Source organism: Dasypus novemcinctus, chromosome 9 (assembly GCF_030445035.2).
Source record: "Dasypus novemcinctus isolate mDasNov1 chromosome 9, mDasNov1.1.hap2, whole genome shotgun sequence".
Classification (NCBI taxonomy): domain Eukaryota; kingdom Metazoa; phylum Chordata; class Mammalia; order Cingulata; family Dasypodidae; genus Dasypus; species Dasypus novemcinctus.
This window is the reverse complement of record NC_080681.1, coordinates 70,226,535-70,246,821: the sequence shown is the minus strand read 5'-3', so window position 1 is coordinate 70,246,821 and position 20,287 is coordinate 70,226,535. Positions and strand designations below refer to the sequence as shown.

Sequence of the window (20,287 nt, the reverse complement as noted above, 5' to 3'; positions counted from 1 at the left end):
CCCTAAATATATCTTAAACCCCAACATTAACTGCACCTCCAGCACATTAGCATGAAAGTCTTATGAAGGGAGATCCCATCTGAGTCCAGATTCATCACACATAAACACCATTTCCAAAGAGGGGCCATCTGCCCTGGTAGTTAACCCCATCGGCCATGACCATAACTCCCATGGGTCTCTTTAGCCCTCAAAGGAACCAATATCTGGGGGTTGTATCTGCTTTATCTGTCTCTCTGACTCTGCTCAGTTGTGCATGAGGGCAAACCTTCTGCCAGCCTCCAGACTCTTTTTTAGAAACTCGTAGCCATATAAACTCATTTCTCCTTTCCATTTCCCCCTTACTTTAGGTCAAACAGCATTTTAAAGTCATGGTATTTTATGTAGACATGGATATTCTGCTGATCCGCATTGAACCTTCCGTATAAGGTCATTTTCCAGTTGCATCATCAGTTGGTAGTTGATAGTGGTCCCTCGTTGCCAGGGAGGCTCATCCCCGGGTGTCATGTCCCACGCTGGGGGGAAGGCATTGCATTTACATGCTGAGTTTGGCTTCGAGACTGGCCACATTTGAGTAACATGAAGGCTGACAGAAGGAAATTCCCAGGCACAAAGTTGCTCTAGGCCTTGTTATTATTTTGGGTTTATCAGCTCACAAGCATAGTCATTAGTATCAGGGGCTCACTGTTGAACCCTCACTCCCTCCCGGTCCCCACCACTGTACCTGGGAGACTGTCGCTGCTCCCCTAGGGACCACGACAGAGCACCACTGGCCAGGAACCCAGTACCCCCCCTACTGTGGTTTTTAATTGTTGCCACTATGAGTATATCCAAACATTACCATGCACCCTGGACATATGTTCTGTACAGCTCCCTGTCAGTCATATATCACCTGTCATTGGTATCCCATACCAGTATCCCTCCATTGCCATTGTTGAAACACTCTGTGATCCAGAACCCCCCAAAATTTGAAGCCCAATATAATGTCATGGTCCCTTACTAGGGAATGGCATATAGCGATGAGTTTAAAGGATAGATAAAGAACTTGGATAAAGTTAGATAAAGAACTTAGATAAAGAATGTTGACTTGAAAAAATTCCACATCCTATTTTTTTCTTTTTTTTCCCCCCCCCCCCCCCCCTAATTATTCAGCTTTTCTTCACAGGAGTCCTAGACCACAGCAATGTATATATATAATATACAGCACTCCCACACATCCACCAGAAAACCTTTTCCCTTCCACAGTGATACTCTTACGCCCTATTCATATCATATTTACTTAAAGTGATGTACAGAGTCTGAGACATTAGCTTTCTAACAAGGTGATATCTGTGTTTACATTATGGTGCATACTTTAGGATACACAGTTCTTTACCTTTTTAGTTATCCTATGTTTTACATTATGGTTTACATTATCAGTCTGTCATCTCCTATATGTTATGGTGTAATATTACATGTTTTATATCCATCCTTGTGTACTCTCAAGAAACTCCTCTCTTACCCCCCATTTACTTTGGTTCCACACATTTAACGTCCATTTTCCCTTCCACCTTGGTGCCCTCAGTGATAGCCAACCTCCGTTTCCTGAGGAGCCACTTCCAGAGATAGATGGAATAGTGTTCAGGGCCTAACTTGCTCAACTGCCCCAATGCCCTGGGAGCCACCCTTTCTCTCGAGGGATACAGTTCCCTCTATTGGATGGCATTAGTCCTCCCCAGGATGTGGGTCCACCCCCACTCTCACTACTTGGGTTTCTACCCCATGGTGTCACCCACTCTGGCAGAATGAGCATTTAGACATTCCCCAGGAGCCCGTCCTGCATCAGACCCTCCCCTCCGAGCATTCTAAACAGGTAACCCTCTTTATTATATTTTGATATGATTTTCTCGGCATTTTACTCTCCACCAACACCTTACCCTCTCCTGGTTCGTATGCTACCCCTCCCTCCCCCCACTTTTGGGCAACGTTACCCACCCGTCCCTCCCCAGCCACCCTCAAACCCGCAAAGCCCCAAGCAAAGGCAACCCCTTGCCCCCCTTTTATCTCTTCTTTGTGTTCATACTTACCACCATCTCGTCTTAAATTCCACCCCTGCAGACATCGGCTCATATCCTTCCTCCACCCTCCGATTTCCTGCAAGCCTATCGTTCAGTCTCTTGCTATCTAGGGCAGCTTGTTTATTTCATATCATTGAGGTCATGTAGTATTTGTCCTTCAATGTCTGGGTTGCTTCACTCAACATAAGGTTCTCAAGATTCATCCATGTTATCACATGTGTTTGTAGTGTGTTTGTTCTTACAGCCGAGTAGTATTCCATTGTGTGTATATACCACATTTTATTGATCCACTCGTCTGTTGATGGGCATTTGGGTTGATTCCAACTTTTGGCAATAGTGAACAATGCTGCTATGAACATTGGTGTACATATATTGGTTTGTGTTCTTGTTTTCAGTTCTGCTGGGTATATTCCCAGCAGTGGTATTGCTGGGTCATATGGCAAATCTATGGCTAGTTTTTTGAGAAACCGCCATACTGTTCTCCAGAATGGTTGGATCCTTCTGCATTCCCACCAGCAGTGGATGAGTGTTCCCCTTCCTTCACATCCTCTCCAGCACTTGTATTCTTCTGTTTTTTTCATAGCTGCCAATCTTATGGGTGTAAGATGGTATCTCATTGTGGTTTTGATTTGCATTTCCCTGATAGCTAGAGATTTGGAACATTTTTTCATGTGCTTTCTTGCCATTTGTATTTCTTCTTCGGAGAAGTGTCTGTTTAAGTCTTTTTCCCATTTTTTAAATGGATTGTTTATCTTTTTATCTTCAAGATGTAGGAGTTCTTTATATATGCAAGTTATAAGTTTCTTATCAGATATATGATTGCCAAATATTTTCTCCCACTGTGTGGGCTCCCTTTTTACTTTCTTGACAAACTCCTTTGAGGTGCAGAAGGCTTTAATTTTGAGGAAGTCCCATTTATCTATTAGTTCTTTTGCTGCTCGTGCTTTTGGTGAGATATTCATACATCCATTACCTATTACAAGGTCCTGTAGATGTTTCCCTACACTGCTTTCTAAGGTTTTTATGGTCTTGGCTCTTATATTTAGGTCTTTGATCCATCTTGAGTTGATCTTTGTATAAGGTGTGAGATGGTAATCCTCTTTCATTCTTCTACATATGGCTATCCAGTTCTCCAGACACCATTTGTTGAATAGGCCACTCTCTCCCAGTTGAGAGGGTTTGGTGGCTTTATCGAATATTATGTGGTTGTATATGTGAGGTTCTATATCAGAGCTTTCAATTCGATTCCATTGGTCTATATGTCTCTCCTTATGCCAATACCATGCTGTTTTCACCACCGTAGCTTTATAGTATGTTTTGAAGTCAGGTAGTGTGATTCCTCCAATTTCGTTTTTCTTTTTCAGTATGTCTTTGGCTATTCGGGGTCTCTTTCCTTTCCAAATAAATTTCATAGTTAGTTTTTCTAGTTCCTTAAAGAAGGCTGCATTGATTTTTATTGGGATTGCATTGAATGTGTAGATCAATTTTGGTAGGATAGACATCTTAATAATGTTCAGTCTTCCTATCCATGAACAAGGAATAGTCTTCCATTTATTTAGGTCTTCTTTGATTTCCTTGAACAATCTTGTATAGTTCTCAGTGTATAAGTTCTTTACCTCTTTAGTTAAATTTATTCCTAAGTATTTGATTTTTTTATTTACTATTGTGAATGGTATTTGTTTCTTGATTTCCTCCTGATCTTGCTCATTATTGGTGTACAGAAATGCTACTGATTTTTGCGCATTGATCTTATAACCTGCGACTTTACTAAACTCATTTATGAGTTCTAGAATCTTCGTTGTAGATCTCTCAGGGTTTTCTATGTATAGGATCATGTTCCAATGTCATCTTAATATCCTTAATTTCTTTAGCCATCTCATTGAATTTATTAAGGAGAGTTGTTTGAACATCTTTGATTAGTTGTCTCAACTCCTTTATGTCATTTGGATGCTTATTGTTTTACTCTATTTGAGCCATATCTTCCTGTTTCTTTGTATGGATTATAATTTTTTGTTGATGTCTTGGCATGTGGCTTACTAGATATATTTATTCTGGATGCAGTTTCTCTCTTTAGGACTTTTTTGCCCTTTCTTCCTTGTTGGTTGTATAGTAGGAGCTGAGAATGTAATTAGTGCTATAGGCTGTGGAAGCTCAAGCTGCCTGCATTGCCCCAGGGACCAATGAAACTTCTCCCACCTTTCTCCTTTGCCAGGGGCAGGGACAGAGCCACAGCCACGTGTAATAATCCAAGTCATGCAGCCTAGACTGTAGTTGCCCAGAGAGACTGATGAAGCTTCATGCCCCTTCCTCCCCTGACTAGGGCAGGAAAGGAGCTGCAGGTATAGGCAGCAATCTATGTCGTGAGGGTCCAAAATGACCACAGTTGCCCCAGTAGACTTCAGACTATTCAGTCTGTGCCAGCTGAAAACATTTGCAGTTACCTAGAGAGGATGATGTGGGTCTGACCAGAGGTGGGGCTGAAGACTAGGCTAGGGCTTTAGGCCGATCTGGGTGAAAGAAGTCAGTGATTTTCAGTCAGCCCCAATTCCCCTTATGCCAGGGGGAGTCAAAATGGTGGCTACTGGCCTCTTCCTGACTTGGACAGATTCAAACTTTAGCTGTTCTTAGAGTTATACTTTAGCCAGCTGAATTTACTAATCAGTAGCTGAAGTCAGTGGCCAACTGTCTCTTCCTCCCTTATTTTTGGGAAATTGAGATTCCAACTCCAGCTACAGAATAGCTCCTTAGGTGGCATGTGCCACCAGATAGGATTATCACTAGCTTCAATGACATGGCCTTTATTTTCCCAGAGAGGCTGGCACAAGTCCTCTCAGCTTCCTTCCACCAGAGGAGGGACTGGGAATTCACCTAGAGCTGCAATCCAATCTGGATGGAAAGAAGCCAGTCCTTACCAGAACTAAGATTTTTCAATCAGTCCCGCTTCCCCTCATGCTGGAGGCAGTTAAAATGGTGGCTACTGGCCTCTTTCTGACTAGGATAGACTCAAACTTTAGCTGTTCTTTGGATTATACTTTGGACTGTTGAATTTACTAATCTGGAACTGAAGTTGGTACCCACCCATCTCTTCCTCCCCCATTTTTGGGAAATGGCACTTCCAATTCCAGCCACAGAACAGCTCCCAGGGTACTTGTGCTGCCAGTGGAGCATCAGCACTGGCCTGCGGGGTGTGGAGTGCTCTACTCATGAATCTTCTCTGCAGATGGGCAGACTCCTTCAGTTCTTTCAAGGATGTTGCATGATGCTCTTCTGGTTTCCTGGTGCTCCCAAAATGGTGCTTTATATAGCTCTGGGTGATTACTAACTGCCCTGAAGCAGGAACTGACTCTAGGAGCTCCTTACTCTGACACCATCTTGCTGATTTTCCCTTATCTATAGGGTTCTTGAAAGTATTTCTTTGTATACATTTTTAAGTGGTTGCTTTAGGTATTGCAACATATATAATCTATCTCAGTTTATCAATGTTGACCTTTTACCAGTCAAACATATATCCCTCTATTTCCCTTTACTCTCTTCCAACATAATATAATTTTCTGAAACATTTCCCCTACATACATTGAGAACCACAATAATTAGTGCTAAAATTTTTGCTTCTACTGTCAGAAATAATTTAGAAAACTCAAGAGGAAAAAGAATACATTGTACTTGCCCATATTTTACTTTTTCTGTTGTTCTTTCTTCTAATGTTCCAATATTCCTTATTTTATTTTTTCTTTCTTTTCAGAGAACATCTTTAATCATTCTTCCAATTGGTGGCCTATTCTCTTAGTTTTCCTTCATCTGAAGCATATTTTTGCCAATTATAAGATTCTGACTTGGCAGTTCTTTTCTTTCAGCACTTGAAAAATATTGTTCCATCTACTTTCAACACTCATGGTTCCTATCCATGATATCTGCTATCATTTAAATTGTTTTTCCTCTATAGGAAAGATACTTCTTTCTCATTGCTTTCAAGATTTTTTTCTTTGTCTTTAGTTTTTATAGCTTTGGCTATGATGTGTTTTGGTATGGGTTTCTTGGAGTTTATCTTGTTTATGGTTTGCTCAGCTTCTTGATCTGAGGTTTATGTCTTTTGCCAATATTGGGAAGATTTATTTCAGCCAGTATTCCTTTGAGTACTTTTTTAACCATGCTCTTTTTCTCTCCTATTTCTGAGACACCAATGACACGAATGTTATATTTATCGTTACAGTCCCACAGGCATCTGTGGCACTCTTCATTTTTTAAATTTAGTTTTCTCTGTTGTTCATCTTGGGTACTTTACTGTTTATCTTGAAATTCACTCATCCTTATTGCTGTTCCCTTTCCACTGTGTTATGGCATCCATTGGGTTTTTTTTTTTAATACTGTAATTTTCATTTTTAAAATTTCAGTTTCATTCTTATTTATATCTTCTTTTTCTTTGTTGAGACTTTGTATTTCCTTACTGAGATTTTTCTATTTTTGGTTTCTTTCAAGTGTTCTTAAATGTTCATTTAAACATTTTTCTGATGGCTGTATTAAAATCTTTATAAAGCAATGCTATTACATTTGTCGTCTCTTCATTGGCTTCCCTATATTGTTTTTTTCTCCTTCATATTGCAAAAATCCTCAGCCTTGGTATAATGGATGATTTTTGGTTTAAATCTGGCCATTTTAGTTATGATGTTATGAGATTTTTTATATTACTTATATCTCCTTTCTATCTGGCTTCTTCTGATAGAACTCTGACAGGGATAGAAGATATTATCTCATTACTGCCAGATGCAAGTATAGTTCCAAGTTCCCCACTTGGCCTCTATTAAACCCAAGTAGGGGAGTGAATTCTCATTACTGATGAACCTTCATGGAAATTCTGGCTCCCCACTGTATCTTCATTTGTACCACCCCAGGAGTCCCATGTTAGTGCTCCCCAAGTGTCTTCCACTGACATCATGGAGGGAATGTTGTTACCTATGGGAGGTGGTAAACTTCTGACTCTCCACTAGGTAGTCTCTGTCACACCCTAGAAGGCAGGAAGAAAGGGGCCTTGTCACTGATGACTGTAGCTGAAATTCCAGGCTCTCCAGATGGTATCTACCAAAACTGTGAGAAGAAAGCTCTTTATTGAGCAGTGGGGTTGAAAATTTAACCTTCCTATTTGGGAATTCCAGATATTGTGTGCTAGAAGCCTAGAGAACAAGTTTAGTGTGGAACAATTAATTGATAAACTGATAGATTAATTACCTGATGCACTTATATTTAAATAAGTATATTTTGAACTTGACATCAGAAAAACCAGAGAAATAAAAATCTAAGTCAATTAATTACTCCAAGAAAAAATTTACATCTATATAATATTATAAACATAATTTCAGTAGCCTAAGTGACTCATCAATTGTATGACCACATAAATATTGAATATTCACTTAAAAAATTATAGAAAGCTATTCAACCTAAGGTAATGAGAAGAGGGAAAGCATACAATGGTTGGGGTAGGTTGCAAACGCTAAAATGAAATCTTCAGTAGTAGAATGTCAATAAATAATGTCTAAAGTTTAAAAGATGAAGAAAACACAATATATTAACATTATTAGAGGAGGATAAATGAATTAAAAATTGTGAACTGATTTGGGAAGTTAATAATCTGGAGAGAAGAGTGAGGATGTTTATGGCATGAGGAGGGGAAGAGCAAAGAGGAATGGAGCAGGAGACTGGTACTTTAAAAATAATCTGGGGTGGTGGACTTGGCCCAGTGTTTAGGGCGTCCTTCTACCACATGGGAGGTCCACAGTTCAAACCCCGGGCCTCCTTGACCCATGTGGAGCTGGCCCATGCGCAGTGCTGATGCACACAAGGAGTGCCCTGCCACGCAGGGGTGTCCCCGCGTAGGGGAGCCCCACGCTCAAGAAGTGCGCCCTGTAAGGAGAGCCACCCAACACGAAAGAAAGTGCAGCCTGCCTAAGAATGGTGCCACCCACACGAAGAGCTGACACAAAAACAACAAGATGACGCAACAAAAAGAGACACAGATTCCCGTGCCGCTGATGACAACAGAAGCAGACAAAGAAGACACAGCAAATAGACAAAGAGAACACACAACCAGGATTGGGGGGGAGGGGGGAGGGGAGAGAAATAAATAAAGAAATCTTTAAAAAAATTTAAAAATTTTAAAAAATCCATGTATTAATATTTGTCTTTAGAAGCAATGTGCAGGTCTTAGTTTATAGAAAAATATATATTGCTTTTCAATAAAAATGAAGTAGAGGAAAGAGGGAGGGAGGAAGAAAGAGAAGAGAAAAAGTTTCATTTTACAGATAATTAATGTAACTTTGCAGGACAAATGAACTAAAACCTGTCATGAAAATTGGTATTTATTGATTAGAATAAAAATTGCAGTTACAGCATCTTAAATGGTTGTACAAAAAACCTCATATGACTTGGATGATTTCATATATATGTCTATTAATAAAGCATTACAGTTTAAGATGTATAGATAGAAACTAATAATAATAGCTAATACTTATATGGCATTTACTATATGCCATGTGTTAGTCATTGAATTATGTCCTCCCAAAAGATATGTATTCAAGTCTTAACCTCTAGTCCAATGAATGTAACCCTATTTGTAAATAGGATCTTTGAAAGTGTTATTAGTTAAGGGGATAAACTGGATTAGATGGGCTCTAATCCATTATGACTGGTATCCTTATAAGAAGGGTAGGTCTAGAGGGAGAGAGAGAGAGAGCAAGAGTGAGAGAGAGAGCGAGAGCAAGAGCAAGAGCAAGAGCGAGAGCGAGGGAGAAAGAGAGAGAAAGGTCAGACCTTGAGTCTTACATTGAGCAGACATTGAGTTACACCAAAAGCCAAAGAATACCATGGATTGCCTACAAGCTGATTTCAGAGGGCTATAGATTTCAGAGGAAGCGTGGGGTTACTGATACTTTGGTTTCAGACCTCTAGTCTCCAGGACTATGTGACAATAAATTGCAGTTTTTTTTCCCGAACCTGTGTGTGGTGCTTTGTCATGGCAGTCCTAGCAAACTAAAACACCAGCCAATTGTCCTAAATATTTACTTTTTAAAGTAAATCCCATGTAATGATATGAAGTATAAACATAATTATCAACATTTTATAGGTGAGGAAGCTTGTGTATGGTCATAACACTATTAAGTGACAGAGTCAGGTTTCAATGCCAATCAGTCTGACTTGTTATTCTATTAATAGCAAGTGGAAAAAGCAATGTCTCTGATGTAAGTTATTATTTTGCATAATATAACATTTTAATTTGTATGCTGAAGTAAATGCATTCACTAATTATTAAAAGTAAACATTTGTCTTCTTCATCTCTATCCCTGAAAGTTAATATATTCAAGAATGTTGAGAACATTTTGGTGGATGGAGGTTGGGATCTTGTTGGGAAATCAGAGATTATGTTTTATTCATCATTTCCTTATTTTAAAACATATCTGATAATTTAAGACGCTTTCTCTGACCAGTAGAAGTGGTTATATATTTACTATTCCATGTTTTCATAGCATCCTGTAACTTTTTCTTTATGACAAAATACTATAATTCAAATTTTAAAAATACATTAAAATGTCTGTATACTCTCCTAAGTTCTAAATTTCACAAGGTCAGGTATCTTATTTTCCTCACTGGTATGTTCCCTAGTGTCCATAACTGTGGTTATCACAGATCATATACTGCACATTTGCTAAGTGAATGTTAGGAATTTAAACACATACCCCACAAAAGACATAGCCAAGTCCTAATCCATGTAAGCAGCATCTTTGATATATATTAAGGTGAGAAAGGGTGTTGACTCATTTGTGACTAGTATTTTGAAGATCCTACATAGCTGTGGCCAACTGCAAAAGGATGGATCTTAGTCTGTATAAAGAGAAGCCAGAAGTTAGAGGAAGCCACAGGAGACTAAGAACACATGAAAGAGGTAGAGGTGCAATTCAAGATTCCTAAGATTTAAGGCAAGCCATCACCAGAATGCTATAGACTCAGAGGGAAAGCATGGCTTTGCTAATACATTGTTTTGAGGCTCCAGTCTCTAAACCTATGAGCCAATAAATTCTTAGGTGTTTTTTTTTTCTTTTTTTTTCTTTTTAGCAAACCCATTGTGCAGTATTTGTCATGTGAGCTATAGCAAACCTAAGGTCATGAATGAATAAATATCTATTATGTACTTATAATAATTTTTAGGCAATTCTCAATGGTATTTAAGTTATTTATTTAGTTTTTTGCTGTTGTAAACAATGCCTTAGTGAATATGCTTGTATATATAACTTTTTCATTTATCTGATTATTTTCTCAAGATATGAAATTCTTTGGTCAAAAGGTGTGCATATTTAAACTTTTTATAAATATTGCCAGATTGTTCTCCAGATATTTACTATAACTTTATACTCCTGTCATCAAGTATGCATTTGTTAAGGCAATTCCAGCATATAAACTGATAAAACTCATATCTCAGTAATATAACAAGAGGGAAATTTTGTTTCTTACTCACAAAAAATCCCTGTAGTGGTGGAATCCATGATGGGGGTCTATGCAGCCATCAAGAGACCCAGATTGACTGAGGCTGCAAACTTTCATATATGACTTTCAAAGTCACCCTGAATGTTGATGCCCAGTCAGCAGTTAGAGAAAGAAGAAAATTGATGTATATGAATGGGGGATCTTGAGGGAGATTTGGGATGTTATGGGTCCAAACTGGAAGTATCATACATCTCTTCTGTTGTTTGTCATTACCCAGAACTTAGTCAAATGACTGTATCTACGTTCAAATGTGGTCTCGCTGTTTATATAGAAGGAAAGAATCACATGCAGTAAACAGCTAGGTATTATCTGCCACAGTGTGCATTCTGTCCCTTGCCAACACAGAATATTAACCATCTCTTTAACTTTTGTCAGTGTGAAAGGGGAAGAGATAATCTACCTTGTTTTGACTTTTATATCCAAAAATCATTAGTGAGATTGAACATATTTTAATATGTGTTTTATCCCTAAATAAGTCATCTTTGGTAATTAACTGTTATGATGGTTTGAAACTGTATGTACCCCAGAGCAACATGTTCCTAAATTTGACCCATTCCTGTGGGTGTGAACCCATTGTAAGTAGGAAATTTCTATGAGGTTACTTCAGTTCAAGTGTGCCCCACCTCAATCAAGATGGGTTTTAATCCTATTACGAGAGTCCTTTATAAGAGAATGAAATTCAGACAGAAAGAAAGCCAGAGAAATAGGAATCTGAAATCAGTGAAACATGAAAGAGAAGGAAGAGACTAGCAGATGCTGTCATGTGCCTTGCCATGTGGTAGAGGAGCCAAAGATTACCAACACCCCATCTTTGGAAGAAAGTATCACCTTGTAGATGCCTTGATTTGGACATTTTCTTGGCCTCAAAACTGTAAGTGAATAAATTCCTATTGTTTAACACAACCCATTTCATGATATTTCCTTTGAGCTGCCTAGGAAACTAAAACAGGAAAGTAGGGTGCTGCTATTGCAAATAATAAAATTGTGGAAAGGTCTTTGGAATTGGGCATTGGGTAAAGGCTGGAAGAATTGTGAGGTGCTTGATAGCAAAGGCCCAGATTACTTCGAAGAGACTGTTGATTGAAGTATGGATGCAAAAGCTACTACTGATGAGGCCTTAGACAGAAAAGAAGAATGTGCTATTGGAAGCTGGAGTAAAGGTAATCCTTGTTTATAAGTGGCAGAGAACTTAGTAAAATTGAGTTCTGATAACAGATGGAAGGCAGAACTTGAGTGATGAACTTGGATATTTAGCTGAGGAGATTTCAAAGCTAAGTGTAATAGGTGCGGTCTTGCTTTACCTTGCAGCTTATAGTGAAATGAAAAAGGAAAGGATAAACTGAGAACTGAACTCCTAGGCACAAAGAAACCAGAAATTGATGGTTTGGGAAATTCTGAGCTTCTGGAAAGTGAGTCCCCAGAGAAAAGTTCTCATTGCGGATTTAACTGAACATGGAAACAGTCATTTCAGGTGAAGTTAGGAATGGAAATGCAGTTATCCAGAGAGGATTTGTGGAAAGTTCTTTTGTCTGATGGTTTGGACCCCTCTGTAATACATGCTAAACCTACAACTTTTTGTGAATTCTGTATGGATGGAACCACTGCCAGACTTGACTATAAGGGACAGAAGAGGGACAGATGGAAGGAAAAATCACATTAAAGGCAGAACCATGGCAGCTGAGGTCTGGACTGAAGACATCTTTTCTGCCAAGAGAGCAGTTCCATCCATGGGTCTGGAAAGGGTGAGTCTGACTGGTGCTTGGAGAGGACATGCCTTCTGCCTATGTTCAGTTAAAGTGCTGCCACCCCAGTTATCTGAGAGAGTAGAGCCTATGCCCCAGGTATTGCTGAGAGTTTGGCCACCACCCCAGTGTTCTGAGAGGGTAAAACTGTGCGCTGGGGATTGTGGAGAGTCTTGCCACCACCCCAATGCTCTGAGAGGGAGCCTTCAACTCAGTGATCAAGGAGAACATAGCCATAGTGCAAGCACTTTGAAGGGGTGGGGCCACCACTTCATCAGAACTGGGGAACAAAACATCATGATTCTCAGTCTTTGAAATTTAATGAAGTATGGACTTCTGGGTTTCAGAATTTTGGGGGATCCATGACTTATTTTCCTTCCAATTTCTACTTATTGAAATGAGAATGTTTATCCTATGCCTGTCCTTCCATTGGATATTATAAGCATATAACTTGTTCTCTAGGTTTCACACAAACAAAAGGAAACTGCCCCAGGACAGGTCACGCCCATAACCAATTTTGATGAGACTTTATACTTAGCTTTGTTTCTCCAATGACTTAAGATGGTAAGGGAGGCGGCGGACTTGGCCCAGTGGTGAGGGCATCCGTCTGCCACATGGGAGGTCCATGGTTCAAACCCCGGGTCTCCTTGACCCGAGTGCAGCTGGCCCATGCGCAGTGCTGATGCGTACAAGGAGTGCCCTGCCACGCAGGGGTGTCCACCGCATAGGAGAGCCCCATGCGCAAGGAGTGCACCCCATAAGGAGAGCTGCCCAGTGAGAAAGAAAGTGCAGCCTAAGAATGGTGCCGCCCACACGGAGAGCTGACACAACATGATGATGCAACCAAAAGAAACACAGATTCCCATGCTGCTGACAACAGAAGCGGACAAAGAAGATGCAGCAAATAGACAGAGAACAGACCACCGGGGTGGCGGCAGGGGGGAGGGGAGGGGAGAGAAATAAATAAAAATAAATAAAATCTTTAAAAAAAAAAATTGTAAGGGGATATTATGATGGAGTGAGTGTATCTTCCATATCGGTAGAACATATCTTTTTGGAGTGTGGAGTGTGATGGCATATAACTAAATGTACCCCAGAAAAAACATATTCTTAAAGTGTAATCCATTGCTGTAGGTGTGAACCCATTGTAAGCAGCACTTTTGATGAGGTTACTTCAGTTAAACTGTGTCCCACCTCAGTATGAATGAGTCTTAATCCTATTACTGGAGTCCTTTAAAAAAAATGAAATTCAGACAAAGAGAGAGAAAGACATGGAAACAAGAAGCAGAAATCAATAAAACACTGAAAAGAAGGGAGAAACCAGCAAATGCCACCATGTACCTTACCATGTGACAGAAGAGCCAAAGATCACTTCAGATGGTCTTCAGGAAGAAAGCATCATCTTGATGATGCCTTCATTTGGACATTTTCCTAGCCTCAAAACTGTGAACTAATACATTCCCATTGTTTAGCTGACCCATTTCATGGTATTTGCTTTGAGCATCATAGGAAACTAAAACACCTATTAATGTGTTGTGTCCATTTTCCTTTTGGACAACTTTATCCTTAATCTCTTAATATATGCTTCATGCCTCTCTTCGATTTCAAACATAAATTAGTCTGATTCCATAACCTGTTCATTTTAGCACCATGATTATCCAATAGAAACTGAACACTTATTTCCAAATCCAATAATCTCGAGTTATGCTAGCTGAAAGCATGAATTCTAGGAACAGATATAAAATTGTAGTTCTCCGAGGTGACCAACAGTGAGTGATCCATGAATGGAACTGAAAACCTAAGTCTTAGAGTGCCAAGAGTCAGTCAAAAGGAACTCAGATTATTCAGCAAGTTTGAAGGTAAGTAAAAGTAAGGTATGAATATAAGTGAAGAATGAGGTCAAGGCCTCAGATGGTAACAGAAAAAGAAATGAGTTCAGAAGAGAAATGACCAAGGTCCTGAACTATAGTAACAAGTGGGGCTGACTTGGCTTTGGCTTGTTTTTATTAGCAATATAGCATATTTAATTTATGAATTTATTTTTATATATTTAAAATTATATATCATATAAAACAATAGCATAATTTAAATAAATTGTTCTTTTCCATGCCCACATTTCATGGCAATATTTTATTGGAAGTCTTTAGATGCATATATAGCCTGTCTTTGTAATTACTAGAGCCTTTTATTTCCCTTTCCATAATTTTTCTTTAAATGAATGGTTTTTAATATTCCAAGATTCTCTCACCTCTTTATATCAAATCTACTCATTCTGAAGTTTCATATACTATTTATACTATTTTAGTGGTTCCCTATAAACAGGTATATTTAAAATTCTAAAGGAAATCTTTGTCTTTTTCCTTATCTGTATCTGTCAATTTGTGTTTGGATGCACTTAAGAGAAAATCCAAAATAGCAGTAGCTTGAACAATATAAGGGTTACCTATCACATAAAGTAATTTTAGAGATGGACATTATAGGTCTGGTGTAGCAGCTTCATGGTTGTGGGTACCCACAACATTTCTATTTTGCTACTCCATCTCCCAAAAGTGTGATTTTTTTTTTATTGACTTTGTAATAATATTACATCAAAAATATATATGTGAGGTCCCATTCAACCCCGCTCCCCCACCCCCCCCTCTCCCCCCCCAACAACACTCGTTCCCATCATCATGACACATCCATTGGATTTGGTAAGTACATCTTTGGGCACCTCTGCACCTCATAGACAATGGTCCACATCATGGCCCATACTCTCCTCCATTCCATCCAGTGGGCCCTGTGAGGATTTACAATGTCCGGTGATTGCCTCTGAAGCACCATCCAGGGCAGCTCCATGTCCCAAAGACACCTCCACCTCTCATCTCTTCCTGCCTTTCCCCATACCCATCGTCCACCATGTCCACTTTTCTCAATCCAATACCACCTCTTCTATGTGGACATTGGATTGGTTGTGTCCATTGCACCTCTATGTCAAGAGGAGGCTCAAATTCCACATGGATGCTGGATGCAATCCTCCCATTTTCAGTTGTAATCACTCTAGGCTCCATGGTGTGGTGGTTGTCCTTCTTCAACTCCATCTTAGCTGAGTGTGGTAAGTCCAATAAATCAGATTGTAGGTGCTTGAGTCTGTTGAGGCTCAGGACCTGGCTATCACATTGTCAGTCCAGAGATTCAAATCCCCTAAATATATCTTAAATCCCAACGTTAACTGCACCTCCAGCACATTAGCATGAAAGTCTTATGAAGGGAGATCCCATCTGAGTCCAGATTCATCCCAAAAGTGTGATTTTGACCTTCAAGATCAGCTTATTATCCAATGTGACTGCTAGAACTCAGCATATCATAGCCACATTCCCAGGAATAAGGAAGGAGAGGTAAAGGCAAAAGTGATTTCTTGCCTGGCTGAGTTGTATCCTCTTAAGAGACCTTCATGAATGTCCCACATACAATATTTTTTCTCATTGATAGTATATTAAACTCATAAGCTTCAAGGGGCTGCTGGAAAATAGGAAATTTTAGATAATTACATTACCAACTTCAGGGCATTTTCCCCTCCCCTTCCCCACTCTGCTGTTTTTGCTGTCTGTGTCCATTTGCTGTGTGATCTTCTGTATCTCTTTCTCTTCTTGTCTTCTATTTTCATCTTTCTCCTCTAGGATTCACCAGGATTCAATCCTGGGGACCTCTGATGTGGAGAAAGGTTTCCTGTCAATTGTGCCACATTAATTCCTGATCTCTGCTGTGCTTCACCTTGACTCTCCCCTTCATCTCCCTTTTGTTGCATCATCATCTTGCTGTATGACTCACTTGCATGAGCACTGGCTCACCGCGCAGGCCCTTGGCTTGCTGCATGGGCACTCAGTTCACCACTCGGGCACTGGCTTGCCATGCAGGCATTGGCTCGCTGCATGGGCTCTGGCTCACCTCAAGGGCACTCAGCTCGCCACATGGGCACTTACATACATGGGCACTCGGCTCACCACACAGTTACTCATGCAGGCACTTGGCTCGCTGTGTGGGCACTGGTTCACCATGTGGGTACTCACATGGGCACTCGGCTCACTGTGTTGGCACTCAGCTCACCACACAGGCTGTCGCATGGACACTCAGCTAACCATATGGGCACCTAGCTTGCCACGTGGGCACCCACATGGGCACTTGGCTCACTGCACGGGGCACTTGGCTCACCATGCGGGCACTGATTTGCTGTGCGGGCATGCTTTCTCTTCTTTTTCACCAGGAAGTCCCAGGGATTGAACCCAGGTACTCCAATGTGGTAGGTGGAGGTCTTATCACTTAAGCCACATCTGTTTCCCCTAAATGGATTTTTAAACAATGAAAAGGAAAATACATGAGATAGGTAACCAATGGTCTCTACAACCACATATCTCAAATAAGACAAGGAATCCAAGACTAATTTCTATTGAAATTTCCTTCTCTCATTTTACATGCTATGATCAGCATTTTATTTTTGTCTTGCTTCTAATTTTTTCCTTTGATTAATCTTCATTTCTTAATGTTAATTTTTGCTTAGATTTGCATACATATTTTAGAGATTTATTTTGATCACCTTCATTACTCATATTTCTTTTACCTTCTAACTAAAAGTCCTTCTTGCTGAAGCACATCTTTTGGTAGGTATTTAGGTAGGGATATGTAGATGGCAAACATTTGTAGACTTTATATTTCTAAAAATCTTTATTTTACACTCAATCTTGAGTGATTGTTTAGTTGAGAATAGAATTGTTAGTTTTTGTTGGTTTTCCTTAGCACTACATCTATTATCTTCTAACATTTATCATTGCAGATTGAAAATGGTATTGTTGTTATAGATATTCTGCTTCGGTAGATTGTTGCCTCTCTTATTTCTTGATATATTGGAGTTTCACTCCATGGGATATGTAAATAATAGTTTGTTTTTATTTATCCTGCTTAGGTCATGGTATATTCTTTCAAACTGAAGATTCAGTTTCTTAAATTATTGAAAACTTTTAGTCATTGACTCTTTTATCTTCTTCCCCATTCTTTTTTTTTTCTTCTTCTGGAATTCCTATTAGTTGTTGTATGTTGTAGCGCCTCTTCCTTTCTTGTTTCTTAACATCTCTTTTGCATTTTCTGCATTTTCTTTTCTTTTTAATGCCTTTGGATCATTTTCTCATGTCTGTTTTCAGATTGTCTATCCACAGTTTAACTAATTTTAAATTATTAATTTTAATACTTTATTTTTTCTTTCTAAAATTTTAAGTTCACTGTTTTTATCTACTTTTGCTTTTATTTTATTGCATTCTATCTCTGTATTAGGGGCTCTGTTTCTTCTTTTTTTTTTTCAAATAAAACTTCAAATTTTAGAATAGTTGCAGAGATAGTACAGAGAGGTCCTGCATACCCTTCCACCAGTTTCCCCTATTGTTAAATTATTTGAACGTTATTAAAATATTAATTTAACATCTCTTTCAATTCTACTACTTCTAGATTTTGGGTTAGACTTTTTCTCCCTTATTGAGTCTGCTGATTATCTCCTATAGTGTTATATTTTCTCATCTTCTTTACTGTATATATTAACCATAAAGTAATTTTCAGTGGGAATGGTCTTGCTTGGTATATCCAAATGTGTTTTGAGTTGTGAAGGTATAACTTTGGTGTAATTTCCACTTGCTTCTACCTAGTTCCATGCATTTCTCAGCTTTTTTACTTTTCTTTGCTGTGATTTATCACATAGGATTTTGGCTAGCACGAATGATACAAATTTAGACCTTTTCACTCTCACATAGTATAACCTCTGGTTTTGAAATTTAATAGGTTAATTTTTTTTCACTCACAAGTCAAAGATGCTATGTTTCCAGGACACCTGGATTGGTAAGTGGAAAATGTCTAAATATAACTTCAAATGGAACAACCCTTATTGCACATAGCAAGGAGCCTATTTTCAACTTTTCAGTGTGCATGGAGTCCTGTAAACTCATGAAAACATTAAAATCCAAGATCCCAAGTTGATAACCCTAAACTCAGTCATATATTTTAAAATTTATTAATTATATTAAAATTTTATACATCATTTCTACTTTTCAAACTGGGGAGTTAGAAGATAGCTGAAGGGGTTAACCCACTTCTGCTCAATTCATTCATATTGACTAGATTTTAAACATACTTATTAGCCTAGAGATAATTCTCACATCAACATAGGAGTGCAATTTGGACAACATGATGGGAGAGAAAAGCAGAGTTCACCTTAATCTCAGGGTGTTGAAGATATAGTTGAAGACAAATGAAATGTGGTTCAAGATGGCAAATTCATGGCATGGAAATAGTGGGTGGGGTGATTCATCAGTATGTGACTCAAAAAGGTCATGAGAACTTAATGACTAATGTAACCATGCTAAATAAGATTATATGTATGTGTGTGTATGCATGTATGTGTATACACACACACACACACATATACTGTTAGTCTGTAGGGCAATGGCTGAGTCTGCTATTTTTCACTGCTTTTCCCCCAGCACCTAAAACTTGCTCAATAATAGGTGCTCAATACATTAAAAATAATGAATGATTCAATTAATGTTGGGGATTGGTTCAGCATGAGTACTTTGAATGCATGTCTGCGTCATATCCTAACTTTACTATGCTTTCTTATACCTTCTCTGACTGATTTCTTACTAATTTCCTTGATTCATTCCTCATCACTTGTCTGATGCTGCACTTGACTATCCCAGCTACTCAGTTTTTTTCCTTTCTTCCTCATTTCTACACTTATTTCACTCTATAGATCTCTTCCAAGCTATTGTATTTCTGACTATAGCCTCAGCTCCTCTCTTCAGATAATCCCTGCCTTTTCATTCATCAATGCTGTTGTATCCAGCCATCCTTAATTCAGTCTGGTTCTACAATGTGGACTTGTGGATCCTCCCTCCTGCCCCTGTGCCTTGGAATAATCCTGTAACTATCCAGCCTGTAATCATTGTTGAGACTCAACTCTATGGAAACCATGCAGAAATCTTCCTTTCATATTCAATTTGGGTGAGACCAGAGGGTAAAATAAAAGCTTTCTGGGAAAATAAAAGCTTTCTGAAGCACTTGCCTAACTATATATGTTAAAAGAATGTTAAATTTGTTCATGTCTAGAGTTCATTACAGATAACAGGAACCACTCTGATTATGTTAACAGGAAGTCATAAAATACTCCGAATTTGGGGCTTATAAAATCATTGAGAAGTCAGACTTCCAGCAGTGACTCTCCCCAAATCACCACATCAGCCTTCCGTGAGAACTGTTATCTCTGATACCATAAGACTTCTGGGACATCAAGAGTCCACTGGGGACCCTTTTGTGATTCATAAACATGATAAATGGATATTTACATGTTTGTGTGTGATGTGCCTCCCTCTAATCTGTTACGAAGTCAGCACATTACCTATCTCATGAAAAAAAAGTTCACTGGTGGAAGCAGATGTAGTCCAAGTGGTTGAGTGCTTGCTTCCCACATATGAGGTTCCAGGTTCAATCCCCAGTACCTCCTAAAAACAAACAACAAACAAGCAAACGAAACATCCAACTTGAGCCCAGGCAGCTCAGTGGTTGAGCACTGGCTTCCCACATACAAGGTCCTGGGTTCAATCCCCAGTACTAAAAACAAATAAACAAAAAAAGAGCCCATTGGACCAACTGCTGGTTGCAGGAATGCATCCTCTTACCCTTCATTCAGGCATTAGGGAGCTGCCATAGCAACCGCTGAATCCAGAAATTTGGCATCTTAGCTGTGATCGGGAACTCAGGAAGCTGCAGCCAGAATTCTTGGCTCGTAGGTCACACTAGGCCTGCTCATCCCATGCTTGGAGTCAGACACACCTGGATTTGAATACTATTCCTCTTATATCTTAGCTGATATAACATGGGATAGTTATTTTACTTTTCTGAGCCTCAGCTTCCTCATCTATAAAATGGGGATGACAATAATTCCAT

General features: G+C 39.2%; 1 non-coding gene across 1 annotated transcript; it reads left to right on the top strand.

The window, feature by feature from the left end:
- The first annotated feature begins 19,646 nt into the window (after positions 1–19,646).
- Positions 19,647–19,749, top strand: LOC111762017 (small nucleolar RNA U13). Its single transcript, XR_002795234.1, has one exon. It is a non-coding gene; the product is annotated as a small nucleolar RNA U13 (small nucleolar RNA).
- The last annotated feature ends 538 nt before the right edge of the window (positions 19,750–20,287 follow it).